Consider the following 14,734-nt stretch of genomic DNA (forward strand, 5'->3'; position numbering starts at 1 on the left):
TTAGTAAGACTGGAAAACCAGTTTGATGTCCATCTGTTTTAGAAAACAGTATTTGCAAAGGCTGGTGTCACGTGGTTTAGGCTGAAGTGGTCCTAGCTCACTGTTGTGTTTATGTGTATAAGCAGAGGAGGTTTATTGGTACTGGGACCAAATGCCATATATGACCTCCATAGTACAAACAACAGCAAATCAGGTCAAGATGGTGGTGTAACGGCAGGAATGCTGCTGAGAAGATAGTTTAGGACAAGGCTGTGGAATCCCAGGGCAGGGGTGGCAACTGTAAAACCCTGTGGTGATAAGATCAGAAATCCACCTCAGCATGACGTCCCTTCATCACGGGATAATCCTCGGACATAAAAAGACGAGCCTATCGCCAATCTGAAGGAAATCTCTAATGCCAAACTGACACACCCTTCAAACATTTACCCACACTCCCCTGAAACCTATTTGTACTTCTGTTAAGGGAGAGGAGCAAAGTACTCATGCATCCCACACCTATTTTATGACCAGTAAGTTTACAAAGTCCACTCGGAAACAAAAAAATGTTGTGCAAACAATATCTGACAGTATGCCTTTCAAAAGTGAAAGTAAGCCTAGCAAATACGGCATTTAAATTATGAATCAGATGACATACTATATTTATTATGGTCAGAAAACACAAGATTAACTAGCGGTAGTACACTGACATGAACCTTTTGCGATGAATATACACATGTCAAGTATCGGTTTAGGGGTGAATTTGTGGCAGATAGAGGAGAAATGGGATTGCCTGTTGCTTACAAAGATTATGGTTTCATTTTTTAAAATGAAAACGGCAGAAGTCAGTAATCCAGAGCAAAGGAAACATAAAACCCCCACAGTGGATTAGTTTAAATTCATTTGACCACAAAAATATTGCCAAACCGGTGTATATGTAGGAGACGACATGGTTTTGAGATATGAGCAAAAATTGTGCAGCACTACGAAGTTACAGGATGAACTTTAGCACAACCAAAAACACGTAGGAGCTTTACAGCCGAGTGCTCACTGCCCAGTGATTCACTAGCTCTAGTTCTCAACTGGTCAGAGGTTATTTACCAGATCCAAAAATACACACAGTGGATTATATGGCAAAGTTTCATTTTGAAACCTAACTGCATATTTCCCATAAAAGTCAGGCAGGGGTGAGAGCGGGCTCACGGAAATGCTTGCTTTGCTTGTTGTTTTCCCCGCTTTCCTATTACAGCGTATGAGCTTGCATTCGGCTTTCGGGATTGTTTTGCAGAATCCTGAAACACTAGCATGACCTGAATGAGAAATGTCTTCCTATTCAGTTGTCCTGAAAAGAGCATCTATGATGAAGAAGCGTGGTACGCTTGTCTTCTTCACCCTTGCGGGGAGCAGGAGAAAACATTTATCACCGCTCTCCTCTGCGCAGATAAGGTGTCTCTATTTATTCAGAGCAGAGGAGATAAACACTGAATGAAGCAGTGTGGGACAGAGTGAGAGAAAGAAAGAAGAGAGAGAGATGGTGGCATAAAAGGGGGGGAAAGGACAAGGAAGCAGCTTGGTTCTCAATTGCCTGTGTGTGTGTCCATGTGAGCAGATGGCATTTATCCCTGTGCAGCCAGAGTATTGGGAGGCTGACCCCTGCTCTACAGTAACATCCCTCCAAGCCACCACTACTTACTACCACCTACAGCCACCTTTCTTGCTTTCATGTTTCCCCTCACACTACTAATCCATTCCCACTATGAGACTGCTTGTATAATGTTATTTAATGAGAATAATCCCCAGGGCGATGGAGCATCCTACATACAGTAGACCTCTCCACAAAGAGGGGTCAGAGGATGGCAAGGGCTGTTAATAAAAGCACTATTTAGAAAGGCAACAAGGCAGTACAGTGGTCTGTTGAGGTCTGCGCCAGGGACGGAGAGATACAGACTGACAGAACTACACAGGAGATTCAACAGGGACATGAATAGTGCTTCTGTCCTTCTTGTTTTCCACAAGAGAGACAAGACAGAAAGCAAAAAAAAGAAAAGAAAGACAAACAGAAGGCGTAGTTCACTACCACTTCTGTCCTCTCTCATGCTGATATACAGCCTAGTGTCCAGAGGTGAGGGACACAGTTCGCATGCCCATTTCTCTCTGAAGCTGCCTGTGGGGACAGACGTCTCGTAGCGCTGCTGAGGTGAAATGCATGGTTGCGAGACAAGAATGTCTCCCAGAGGTTTGTCTTCTAGAACAATCAGCTGTTGAGTTTGAGAAAAGTAGAGCAAGTTGGCACCCAGACAGCCATAACAACAACTATGCAACTACGGGCTGTAATGAGATTTTGAAAAGCCCTGTAAAAAGACGGCGTCAAGGACACTGTTTTAGAATGTTAGGAAAACCAAACAGCACCGTTTAACTCTCTTTGTAGTACATTTTTAAGCCACAAACGTTATAATAACTAAAACAATAACAAGCAAAGAACAGCGGCGTTACATCAGCGTAACAGCGTTCCTGGCACAAGGTTTACGCTCCCCTGCTCCGTCAATCGGGCGCATAATAAGATATCCAAACTTGGTTCCATACGCACCGGGGTCTGAAATTGACTCTGCGTTTATGAACTATGAAGCAAACAGTCCCAACCCCGCTTTAACGGGGATACACCAGCACCCCCCCTGGAACTCACCTTGAAAGGGGGAAAAGAGAGAGCGAAGACAGTGGCACAGACGCGAATACTCCAAATCCTGAAGAATCTACCCCCTCCTTCCTGGTTGAACGATACAAAAAAGGAGAAAGACGTCCGTAAGCAAGTTTACATTTTACTCGCCTCTCCTGTGAGGGGGGGGGGGCTTCAGAAAGGCACTATTCCGTAGTATAAAAAAGAAAAACAAAACCCGGACTGCTTGGTTACACGAATTGTCAATTCCCGCTGAAAGACGACGCGAACAACTCCTTCAACAAAAGAGTGTCTTTGCTTAGAATTTCGGGACTTTCTCCACGCCCAGGTGCCGAGTCACATGGTAGGTTAGTTTCCAGGTGTGAGTGTCTCGTAGCTGCAGATCAGTTGGCAAGCGACACACCTGTGGGATGCGCTCGTGCGCTCGCTCTGACAGTCATCTCGTCCGGAAACGCGGAGGTTGTACATAGGGATGGGGAAGTAAAAAAAAATACAGAAAAAAAGCAATGGGATGAAACGGGGAGAGAGAGGAAGAGAAAGAGAGAGAAGTGCGCACTGAACGGAGAACAGACGTCGCTCGGATCGCAAAAGGAAGTAGTCTGACCCCCCCTCTCTCTCTCCTTCGCCTCCTCCTCCTTCTCCTCCTACTCCACTCAGCCGGCGAAGCTACTGTACGAGGAGACAACAGCCGGGAAGTAGCGGGGAGGGAAAACGGAGCAACTTGTATCGTCTGTTCTCTGACGCACCGAAATATTTCCGCGCGATGGTAGCGGTGTGGTAAGCCCCCCCTGCCGCCGTACTGTGGTTCCCAAATTGTGGTCCGGATTCCTCAGTCTGCGGGGGCGGTTCCAGGTCAATCCAGGCAGTGCTCGCAAAGAATTGTTAGGAATGTGTGGAAAACAGCCGATTAGGTTTCGGTTTCAACTGATCCCATTCTCACCCGGGTGTATGGTACACTACACAGGCACACGCACAGTTCTGTCTAGTTAGAGCTCGCCACGTTAAATCGCCTTTATTGGGACAGAATCTGTCAGCAGTTTTCCCGCCACATCACAAGTGAGGAAATTAGTTCCCCAAAAGCAACAGACAACTAACCACGTGGAAGCCACAGATGACTTAGATTTTATTTTTGTTTAAGCAGTTATATGCTGCTGATCTTTGCCACCAAAATAACATAATAAAGGCTTCCCCATCAGCATGCATGATAGGAAATGGTGGTTACAAGAAAACAACGCAATGTCTTGGTTATTTATTTATTAACTGTGGCGTCTCAGTAAACCATGACGGTGTGGCACTGAGCCGTTATAGATCCATAAAAGGACCCAGCAGCCGAGGCGGCTTAATGGAATATAGTTATCACTCACACTGTTTCATTAGCTTTCTTCCACTCCCGTCACAATACTATGTGGGCGTGGGGTGCATTTATGAAATACTGAGGTCAGGAATCCAAAATTCTTCCTGGAGCAACCCAACTCTTGAACCATAACATTTGTATTTTATTTATTCTTGGGTCTCAAAATAGATTCTCTAGACTCTATTAACTCAATTACAATTACAGCAGCTTTTGTTGAAGCATAGCCTAATATGTGTTTAACTGCAGGGCATGCACTCCTCAGGTTTGCACTCCACCTTCCCTCAAGCAGTTTGCAGGGTCTTTCAGCACCTTTAAATCAGTGCACATTTAAAAGTACATCATTTCCATTCGTCCAGGATAATCAACAGGCATCGCTGTGGAAAGCTTCCACCACATATTGCATTGGAAAGGGTTTTCACTAGTTCTCGGGAAGAACTGTTGACAAGGAGGCCTGTCATGTCTCCAGAGAAAGACACATTGCTGTTGAGCTGGCATTTGTTGATCCTGTGAGATTCCCCCAGCAAGTTTTCCCTGACATTGTCTGTCATGATTGGCAGCGGAAGCCTTCCTTTAAAGCGACCTGACAGTCACTGTAAATTAGCTGTCAGAATGCCGTAAACAATAGGTGCTTTACTGGTATATTTAAAGTGGATGAATTATGAATTATGTTAATTGCTCCTTTAACCCCGATAAACAACAAAACAGAGACATAAATAATCCACCAGCACTCCATACAAATGAATGCAGATTAATGTAGGGAGGCAATCCAGGGACTCTGTTTGGTTTAAAAATATTTCCAAAAGCAACCACTCGTCGTTTATTTATAATTCACCAAGCCCCCGTTTTGACTGTGAATTTACAAGAGCTGTATTAGTAGTCATTATACCACAAATTAGTGGTGTGATCGCTGTACCTCGACTGTGAATCGTTAATCACGAGAAGCATCGTCTTTGCAGCTCTTAAATCCAGATAGTGAAACAATCTCTCATTGGCCCGTGACTCTGTGCAACCTTTAAATCAGCAATATGTTTTCATCACTTAAAACAAAATACGAGTCAGAGTTTCTGCAGATTCTTCAGACATGCAAGCAGCAAGGAACTGAAAGTAGCATTGATTTCAGATATGGGCCATATGTGTTTTTAAGTGCTCTTTGAGCTTGATTGGCTCTTTTTCACTCAAGAGGTTATACCCAGTGTTTTTTTTGGGGGTTTTTTGCCTTGGAGCCTAATATCACATAACATTGCAATTTGGCGCACTGAGTTTTGTGACACTGTGTCATGCCTTGTTGTGTGGCTGCGTGTCAGCTCCGAGAGTGATTTATGGGCATGCAAATGAGACTGTCTGTTGAACGAGGAGATGTGCTGCCTTCGCCCCAGAGCAAAAGAGTGGAGACAGCGTGGGGGTGTGAGTCAGTCCCTAAGTGCTGACACAGGCACAGAGCTGGCGAAGATGGGGGAGATGGCCTTCACAGGTCCTCACACTGACTGATGAGATCAAGAAGAAAGTAGGCCAAGCCAGACAAGTGTCAAGGAAACAGACACCCAGAGATGGAGTGAGAGAGACAAACACCTTCCAATCACACATCGGACTGGGAGAGTGGAAAGTGGCGGGGGTAGAGCTGGCTTGTTTGGGGTCTGAGTTCAATATGTCCAAATCTGTTTGTCTAAAGAGTAATGAGGCTGCTGAGAGTCGTGGAACATGCTGGCCCAGGGGATCTCTGTAGAGTCCAAGTCAAGGCTTTCTAAATTCACTGAAGTGGAATAGAAGTTCACTTTGTTTTGCTAAGATAGCCTGACTGTGATGACATTTTGATCAATGCGCCCATACCTTCCTGCAGCTCGCCTTTATGTTGCTTGAATAGTGATGATATGTTATCACGCTGGTGTCAAACACCGCCATTTGTCACGCGGTGTCCCTCAGCTGGTCTTGGCAGTAAAACGTTTTACTATCAACATATTATACAATGTAATTTATGGTACAGCGTTTCGGCTGTCCATAGTGATATAGTGGTCATATTACATTCAAGGTTCAGAGTTCAAAGTCTGTTTGTCATGGGGACAGACTGCCCTCTGTTGGCTGCGGCTTATATTGTTTTTAATCAGTAATTTATAACCTGAAAATAGCAGGAGCATAACCTAAGTCAACCTATTGGGCAATGCTTTATATTGCACCATACAGTAGTTGCATGCTTATTTAAGAGGGTTTCTTTGCAGATATGGTCCAGGTGGCCTAATTCTGAAAACGGATGGGGTGGGGGGTTTGGTTAGTGCTTGTGAATTTGTTTGATTGTTTTAGCCATGGCAGTACTGTGAATTACACATCTTGCACTTGTCTTTGTGTACAAATCATACATGAAGACAAAAAAGAATCCGGTAAAACTCACAAATAGTTCATTATTACTAGTGTTGTCTCTGTTGTAGCTTTGTTTGTTTGACGTTTTTCCTACAATGGCATCATTTAGTTCATATATGCATATGCATGTCTCTTACCCACAGTAGTAATATAGGTGTGATATAATGAATGTAATGAATCCACATTGCACAGAAGGCACTGTGTCTTGTTTTTGGATTGTTTATTGTGTTTAAGGGAAACTGACTGCAGTGTGACTTATCACGCCGTTTCCTCCCATACAGATGGCATATGGAGTTCATATGGCTATATTCCTCACTAGAAACCACGAGAGTCCCACAGATGAAACTGTGTAAGTCTTTCACAGTTGGTAAATAACACAAAACAGTTGATCTTGGCTTTCACACAAAAATCCATGCAACCAATCATTTGTAATAGTGTCCTGGCCTTTTTTTTTGTAATGGCGCGTGAGCATCAGTGTGCGTGCATCGCAATCATCTCTTCAGTAAAGAATAAGGATGTTAAAACATCCTGTACGTTCACATAATTGTGCCCCGGTGCTCTCGCTGTGTAGGTGTATTGTCACTATCTTTCAGTTTTGCTATTCCCTTTATCACCAGGTGAAGGTTGGCAGACATACTGTTGTAGCAAGCGTAAAGACGCTTGCTAGCGTAAAGACGGAGAGACAACAGATGGAGCAGTTCACAGACACAGGATCTTGTCATGGTGGTGATTGATAAAGGTGTGAAGAGAGACTCGACTGGGAGACAGGGGAAGGGTTTTTTAAAGCATAGGCTGCACTTTGATATGAATGGCTTCCTGACTTAGCAAAGTGCATCTCCAGCTGTCAGCGTGACTTACAAGTAATTAAAAAAGGGGCGAGCGTGCGAGTAAACCGAGCTGTGGCTACTGTTTGCAGGGCTCACATCCTTTGCAAAAAGCATGTGCGACAGGGAGACATCAGGTTTGGTATAAAAGGGATAGACAGGCTTATGGTGCTGTTCTGACTCAGTCTGGGAATAACCACAAGCTGGGAATAGCAGGGTGGCAGCAGTGTGTGGGTTGGTGTGAACAGTCTGCAAGCATGTGTGTGTGTGTGTTTTTATTTTGCATGTGTGTGTGTCAGAGAGACAGAAAAACACAATATTTAAAGGAGGCTGATGTGGTTGAATATATAGATATGTACAGTTAATGTGTATCATGTAAACTTACTGATCTACGGAAGTGAAACTGCAATGCTGAAGGTGTCTTTGCAGAACCTAAAAGGCATAGTAAGAAACATTTGTCTTGTGTTATCAGATGCCCCTTCAGACCAGCCGAACTGTCATTTTACCCAAGAAAAATGTCATTGTTTTCCTTCTCCTTCTGCTCATATCGCAATCTAATCACAGCTCGCTCAGCTCATCCTGTATGGTCCAGGTGGCCTCACTCTGAGAGCTAATAGAGGGAGTTTTAGCATTAATAAATGTCCTTAACCAGGCTGATGTGACACAGACCAGATTACACAATGGCCTCTTTACGTCCAGCCGTACTCTTGTAAGTAAACAAATGCATAAATCCACCGGTTGCACTTATATGTGTGTCCTGCCTGTTTCCTGTTGAGACTCTGATCAGAGAATCCAAGAGCTGCCTTGTCCTTGACAGCGTCTGGAAATGTGGGAATAAAAAGAGTAAGCTGCACTTTGTGAAAAAAGCTGGATAAGCCCGCTTGGTGCATACACAGAGTGGATTTGACTGGAAATCTTTCATTTTCTCAAACCAAAACAGCGTTTCTTAAAATACTACAAGCTGCTCTACATGGTGCAAGACAGATTAGATCATGACTTGAATGTGACAGCGATTTTTTTCCTCCTCTTTTATGAGCCTTGTGATTGGTGGTTCAGGAGGAAAATAGCTCTCAGCTTGTTGAAGGCTATGGGCTTTCCACTGAGCCCCTTTTGGATGCCATGTTTTTTATGTGGGCTGCCGAGCAGCCTGTGCTGAACGGTGGAAACAGCTAAGCCATCTGGTACACTCTATTTTCATCAGTCTGCCTACCAGCGGGGGAGAGCCACAGCCCAAAGGGACTTTCAGCTACTCTCACAGACTCCTATTTGTTCAACAGGTCAAGTTTAAGCCTTGCAGCGAGGGACCACCAAGCCAGATCTCATTTTATTACACAGTCCAGGTGATTATAAAACCCACACGTTGCTTGACTGGGCAGAGCTGGTGATAAAAGGGACTATACTAATACCAAAAAAAGCAATCAGGTGCCTCAGAGAATTAGAAGAGATTATTACTGTCACAGTTGTTAAGTGACCATAGCCCGGCGTGTCCTCAAATTCATTTAAAGCCAGGTTAAAAGGATCATCTTGTGAATTGAACTTTGTTCGTCTAATGTATTTCTTGGGATGAGAAAAGACAAATTTGAGCTTTGCAGGTGAGGATGAAACAGAGGCTGGCAGGATTCATTTGAGATTACTTGGCACAAACATGGTGTAATCCCCTTATCTGCGTACTTACCTGTCCCTGACAGTGATCCAAGCCTACCTCTATGAGCCTCATTGGCCTGACATTCTGGCAGTAGAAAAAATCCCTGTCTAATGTGTCAGCCCAGGCAGCTTTAACACCTGGCACGCCAGTGCTTATCTGCTGAGCACCCAAAAGCACCTGCATTATCCTACTGAAGCTTCACAACAAGTGAAAAAGGCCTCTAATATCCACACAGTGAAATTACTGCGTCAGACACACAGCGTGCAAAGTACGCGCCATTATGAGGGGCTAATAACCTGATGAAAAATACACATACAGCATGAGATACACCTCATGATTTTCAGCACCCTGTCTTCCGGTGGTCGACACTGAGAGGGTTTCAAAACTGATGAAACAAAGAATAGTGTTGCTTCTTCAACTCATACTCAAGGGAGCTTCATTAAAACTCTGCACTTAAGCTTTTGAGCTATACTGATGATCAAATATGCCCAAGAATTAAGTCTTTATCCCCAAACCTGTGCTTTGTAGAGTGAATTTTGTGCATTAGTTTTGTCACGTAAATGGACTTAAAGTATTAAAACTGAAAAGTACTCAATGCAGTGCATCCCTTGTGAGTGTTAGTATCACATATTATATAATTTGATCATTGTTACTCATGCATTAATTTAAAAGAAGGATTTAAACCAGCGGCAGGTTGAGTTGGTACTTATTTTGAACTCTAACACTGCTAACAACAGTGCAGTTTACGTATTTAGAACTTTCTCAGGGATATAAATATTCAAAGCCCCATGCTTCCAGAGATGACAGTCTAAAATAGTCTCTGGATCAGTGGAAAATTAATGGCCCTTCTGCAAATATGGAATTTGTTTAAAGCAATATGAAAGCCAATCCATTACACACTCACATATCTTTACTTAAAAAAACCCCCACAAGGGTGGTGATGGCGATGGGGAGGTGTTTAATCAATTTCCGGTCTGGTCATTTTTCATTCCTTCCACTTAGTTTTACCGAGGATCACCAGGGAGTGCATCGTTTCAACTGGAATTGGAAAAAGGAAATTAGGAAATTACTTTACCTTGAGTGCTCGACTTAGTTTTTATTTATTTATATATAACACTATAATGACTGCCAAATTTGTTCCCTCCTCCCATTTTAAATTTAATTTTTCGGCAGACGACGAGCAGGAGGATGCAGGTGAGAAACACCAGTTTCAGTGTGTTTCAGGGTGGGCCTTGAGCTTTGTTGAGCTTTGTTTAGCATCTATGTCTGCAGACTTCATTCACTTTCACTAGTTGTTTTGCTCGTTCATCCCCTCGTGATAATGTTAAACGTATTTGGACGGTAATAAATAACCGTGTGATGGTCAGGTGGCGTCAGTCAGGCCAACACAAACTGAAATCTGCGGTCTACATGCGATTTCAACTAACCAGTAGTTAATAGACATAGCATCTGAAGCCTACAGTATTTTACATGTATTTTGGAATTAGGAGATACACGCAGGCCTTCCTGTGTATTTAATTATTTATTATTATTTATTCGTATTATTTTTTCAGTAATGTAGGCCTTCGCTGAAACCTAAGCAGGCGTATTCGTGCCTATACTGACATCTGGTGGTGTTTTATAATAACGTTGTTGAACCCACTGGACGTTTGAAGCGTTGACTATCGAAGGAAGCTGCCAACCGTGGTAAAATGTTAATTTAAAAAACAATAAAAAAAACAGCTATTTGGTGTGTTATTTGCGTGTAAGCATTTTCTGGGCAGCGTGAAGCTCTAAATGAAGGACAGGGCGGGGCTGAAACGACAGTGGAGGATTGAATGTCCCATGATGCACTGCGGCTTGGTAACAATTTCTAAATAATTTTAAACAACCAATGGTGCATACTTCGGCAAACATCGGCGGTGGACAAGTGAACGATTGTGATTGTGATCAAGGGACCGTAAAATTATCAAAACAAAAACATGAACGATAGCACCATAACTAAGGATCGCATGCAGCGAAATGGCCCCTCTGCTTGTGCTGAGTGGAGGTTAGCTTTGCGCAGTGGCAGTATCGTAGCCTATGAGGTTTATCCGAGGCGCGATTATTGCTAGTTGAAAACTTTACCCAATACCCCGCCTTGACGACTTGAAATATAGTCGGCAATGGCAATTTTTGACGGTCTCTACGGAGACTTCTTTTATTGTACAACTTAAATGTTCTGAATTTTAAAGAAAATTAGTTAGTTATATTAAGTGTTTATAATCTTTAACTAGCTCATGTTGAAAGGTTAGCGAGCTATACTGTTGGTTTATTGTGATGATTTTGAGAACTGCTCAGTTCCCGAGCCCACATTGATAGACGTACCGTAGACTACGTCATTTCCTTTTTTAAATCCATAGCGCTTAATTATCATATATATATCCGCTGCGCTTAAAAGTAAATTCTCTTAATTCATCTTTTTTTTTAACATTTATATTTATATTTGACTTTATTCACACTGATAAGCCCCCTGGGTATTTAACCGCAGTTACATTCAACACTACCTTGCCAGCCCCGCCAGTTCATTGTTTAGGATAAGGGGAACGCTTCGGTGTGTTTTGCATCAGTATAATCCCAGCTTTCTCGTGTTTGTGTGTTTGTGTTCATTTGCGTGAGTTCGTGGTAAATGATATCGGCTACATTTCTACAGTTTTAGTCTTTTGAATTATAAACCACACCCACTCCTACAACCATGATAGAGACATGTAGGGCCCAGAGAGACTACCCTGTCGGCGGACTAGTTCTTCAGCTTTGCGCAGTGGCAGTATCGTAGCCTATGAGGTTTATCCGAGGCGCGATTATTGCTAGTTGAAAACTTTACCCAATACCCCGCCTTGACGACTTGAAATATAGTCGGCAATGGCAATTTTTGACGGTCTCTAAGGAGACTAGTTTTCTTGTTTAAAAATGAATTCTAATCAAACACATTCACTACTGTTTTCTTACTATAAATGTGTGGAATACTTCGAGAAGCTAGCTGGTAGTTAAAAGTATGAAAATGGTTTTATTGTGGGCTACGGTGTTCGCGTTTAATAACGAAGAGTATGATGCCTTATTTATTCATATTTTGTTGAGCAAATGTGTGAATCGCAGTTTTAATTCGTACTTAATATCTTATGTTCTGTGTGTTGTATAAGTTTGCATCATTGGCTATCCTCTCAGTTTTTGAAATGGCACGGTTAAAACTTTCTGGCTGAATACAGGAGCCCTAAAGTGACGCACCGGGGCACGTCACTTCCGGTTACAAGTTATTTCCAGTACTTGTATTTATAATTTTTGTTGTTGCTATTTAGTTACTCAGGCGGTTTGCCCGTGATTTTACACGCATCGATAACAAGCCATCACGTGCATTCACACGTGATGATGTTGTTTTGGATTACAATGAGCGCTTTTTGTGTTTTGTTCATGATCAAAACATTGTCATTTGCAAGGATTTTTATGTATATTTTTTATTTTGGATATTCTGTGCAACTAATATTGTTTATAGCTATACATGCGTCTAATTACAGCTCTATAAATCGTGCATGTTAAAGCCACGCCCACGGTTAAAACCCTAACAGAAAGGTGTAGGGCCCAGAGAGACTACCCTGTCGGCGGACTAGATCTTCAGCTTTGCGCAGTGGCAGTATCGTAGCCTATGAGGTTTATCCGAGGCGCGATTATTGCTAGTTGAAAACTTTACCCAATACCCCGCCTTGACGACTTGAAATATAGTCGGCAATGGCAATTTTTGACGGTCTCTAAGGAGACTTATCTTCTTGTTAAAAATGAACTCGAATTAAACACATTCACCACTGTTGTATTGCTATAAATGTGTGGAATACTTCGAGAATGGCACGGTTAAAACTTTCTGGGTGAATGCGGGAGCCCTAAAGTGACGTACCAGGGCACGTCACTTCCGGTTACAAGTTATCTCCAGTACTTGTATTTATAATTTTTGTTGGCGTGTTTTTGTTGTTGCTATTTAGTTACTCAGGCGGGTTGCCCGTGATTTTACACGCATTGATAACAAGCCATCACGTGCATTCACACGTGATGATGTTGTTTTGGATTACAATGAGCGCTTTTTGTGTTTTGTTCATGATCAAAACATTGTCATTTGCAAGGATTTTTATGTATATTTTTTATTTTGGATATTCTGTGCAACTAATATTGTTTATAGCTATACATGCGTCTAATTACAGCTCTATAAATCGTGCATGTTAAAGCCACGCCCACGGTTAAAACCCTAACAGAAAGGTGTAGGGCCCAGAGAGACTACCCTGTCGGCGGACTAGATCTTCAGCTTTGCGCAGTGGCAGTATCGTAGCCTATGAGGTTTATCCGAGGCGCGATTATTGCTAGTTGAAAACTTTACCCAATACCCCGCCTTGACGACTTGAAATATAGTCGGCAATGGCAATTTTTGACGGTCTCTAAGGAGACTTATCTTCTTGTTAAAAATGAACTCGAATTAAACACATTCACCACTGTTGTATTGCTATAAATGTGTGGAATACTTCGAGAATGGCACGGTTAAAACTTTCTGGGTGAATGCGGGAGCCCTAAAGTGACGTACCAGGGCACGTCACTTCCGGTTACAAGTTATCTCCAGTACTTGTATTTATAATTTTTGTTGGCGTGTTTTTGTTGTTGCTATTTAGTTACTCAGGCGGGTTGCCCGTGATTTTACACGCATTGATAACAAGCCATCACGTGCATTCACACGTGATGATGTTGTTTTGGATTACAATGAGCGCTTTTTGTGTTTTGTTCATGATCAAAACATTGTCATTTGCAAGGATTTTTATGTATATTTTTTATTTTGGATATTCTGTGCAACTAATATTGCTTATAGCTATATATACGTTTAATTACAGCTCTATAAATCGTGCATGTTAAAGCTACGCCCACGGTTAAAACCCTAACAGAAAGGTGTAGGGCCCAGAGAGACTACCCTGTCGGCGAAGTAGCTCCTCAGCTTTGCGCAGTGGCAGTATTGTAGCCTATGAGGTTTATCCGAGGCGCGATTATTGCTAGTTGAAAACTTTACCCAATACCCCGCCTTGACGACTTGAAATATAGTCGGCAATGGCAATTTTTGACGGTCTCTAAGGAGACTTATCTTCTGTTTAAAGTGAGATCTTGCTAGTTAGAAAGAGTTACATGAGGTCAGTGTAATTTTTTGAGTTGTGTGTCATTAGCGTCTATATTGTAGTTTCCAGACTATGTTGCCATCTATGTTAGGGTACTATAAAGAAAGGACAGTGTGTTATTCTCACCCTTGCCTTCATATATTACTGAAGTCATAAAAGAGAAAATATTGCACTGTAAGGTTGTATAACCAGAGCTTGAAACAAACTTTTTTTTTCTTAACTCAATTTTACTTTTAAAATACATTAAAAAAAGTTAATTGGCTTGTAAAATACAATCAGAGCTTGAAAGCTAAAGATACATTTTTAAGGTCAGTTTTATTTTAAAAATATAGCCACTTATATTACCTTACTTAAACACAGACAGACTACAGACAACAGCTTAACAGTCTGAATGGTCTGAATAGAGTGTGTGCGTTAGTGACCTGAGTGATGGGGTTTACTCAGACCATGGCTGGATAGTTTTTGTTGACAGTTGCTGTATGTCTTTACTGTTAACACTGGAAATCTTTTTCTTTTAGATATATTCATTGAGAACTCAAAACTCTGCTCTCTTGTAGTGACATACTGTAAATTCTTATACATGGATTTTTAATGCATTTTTAATCACCCGTGTGTACAATGCAGTGAAGCTACCAGACCAGCAGGGGTCACTATATAGTTATGCTGAACTGGAGGATGACAAAAGCCTAAAGCAGAACTTGTATTTGTTTGTATGTTTAAAGTCTTTAAACGAAAGGTCATCTATTTTTTAGC

General features: G+C 42.1%; 1 protein-coding gene and 5 non-coding genes across 6 annotated transcripts in view; 5 read left to right on the plus strand and 1 right to left on the minus strand.

Annotated features, from left to right (window-relative positions):
* Nucleotides 1-3,361, minus strand: part of plxnb2b (plexin b2b) — a 144,318-nt gene extending 140,957 nt beyond the window's left edge. Inside the window, exon 1 of the mRNA XM_086299213.1 lies at nt 2,660-3,361. The gene's annotated coding sequence lies outside the window, so the exon portion shown is untranslated. The remainder of the gene's footprint in view (nt 1-2,659) is intronic.
* A 7,496-nt stretch (nt 3,362-10,857) lies between these two features.
* Nucleotides 10,858-10,998, plus strand: LOC147324987 (U4 spliceosomal RNA). The gene has a single exon (XR_015130653.1). It is a non-coding gene; the product is annotated as a U4 spliceosomal RNA (small nuclear RNA).
* A 595-nt stretch (nt 10,999-11,593) lies between these two features.
* Nucleotides 11,594-11,734, plus strand: LOC147324988 (U4 spliceosomal RNA). Its single transcript, XR_015130650.1, has one exon. It is a non-coding gene; the product is annotated as a U4 spliceosomal RNA (small nuclear RNA).
* Nucleotides 11,735-12,454: 720 nt separating this feature from the next.
* LOC147324989 (U4 spliceosomal RNA) lies at nt 12,455-12,595 on the plus strand. The gene has a single exon (XR_015130651.1). It is a non-coding gene; the product is annotated as a U4 spliceosomal RNA (small nuclear RNA).
* Nucleotides 12,596-13,129: 534 nt separating this feature from the next.
* LOC147324990 (U4 spliceosomal RNA) lies at nt 13,130-13,270 on the plus strand. Its single transcript, XR_015130652.1, has one exon. It is a non-coding gene; the product is annotated as a U4 spliceosomal RNA (small nuclear RNA).
* A 534-nt stretch (nt 13,271-13,804) lies between these two features.
* On the plus strand, nt 13,805-13,945 carry LOC147324991 (U4 spliceosomal RNA). The gene has a single exon (XR_015130654.1). It is a non-coding gene; the product is annotated as a U4 spliceosomal RNA (small nuclear RNA).
* The last annotated feature ends 789 nt before the right edge of the window (nt 13,946-14,734 follow it).

Source organism: Aulonocara sp. 'chitande type north' Nkhata Bay, linkage group LG7 (assembly GCF_057382095.1).
Source record: "Aulonocara sp. 'chitande type north' Nkhata Bay isolate Kocher_YH1m ecotype deep benthic linkage group LG7, A_spYH_male_GT1.1, whole genome shotgun sequence".
Lineage (NCBI taxonomy): Eukaryota > Metazoa > Chordata > Actinopteri > Cichliformes > Cichlidae > Aulonocara > Aulonocara sp. 'chitande type north' Nkhata Bay.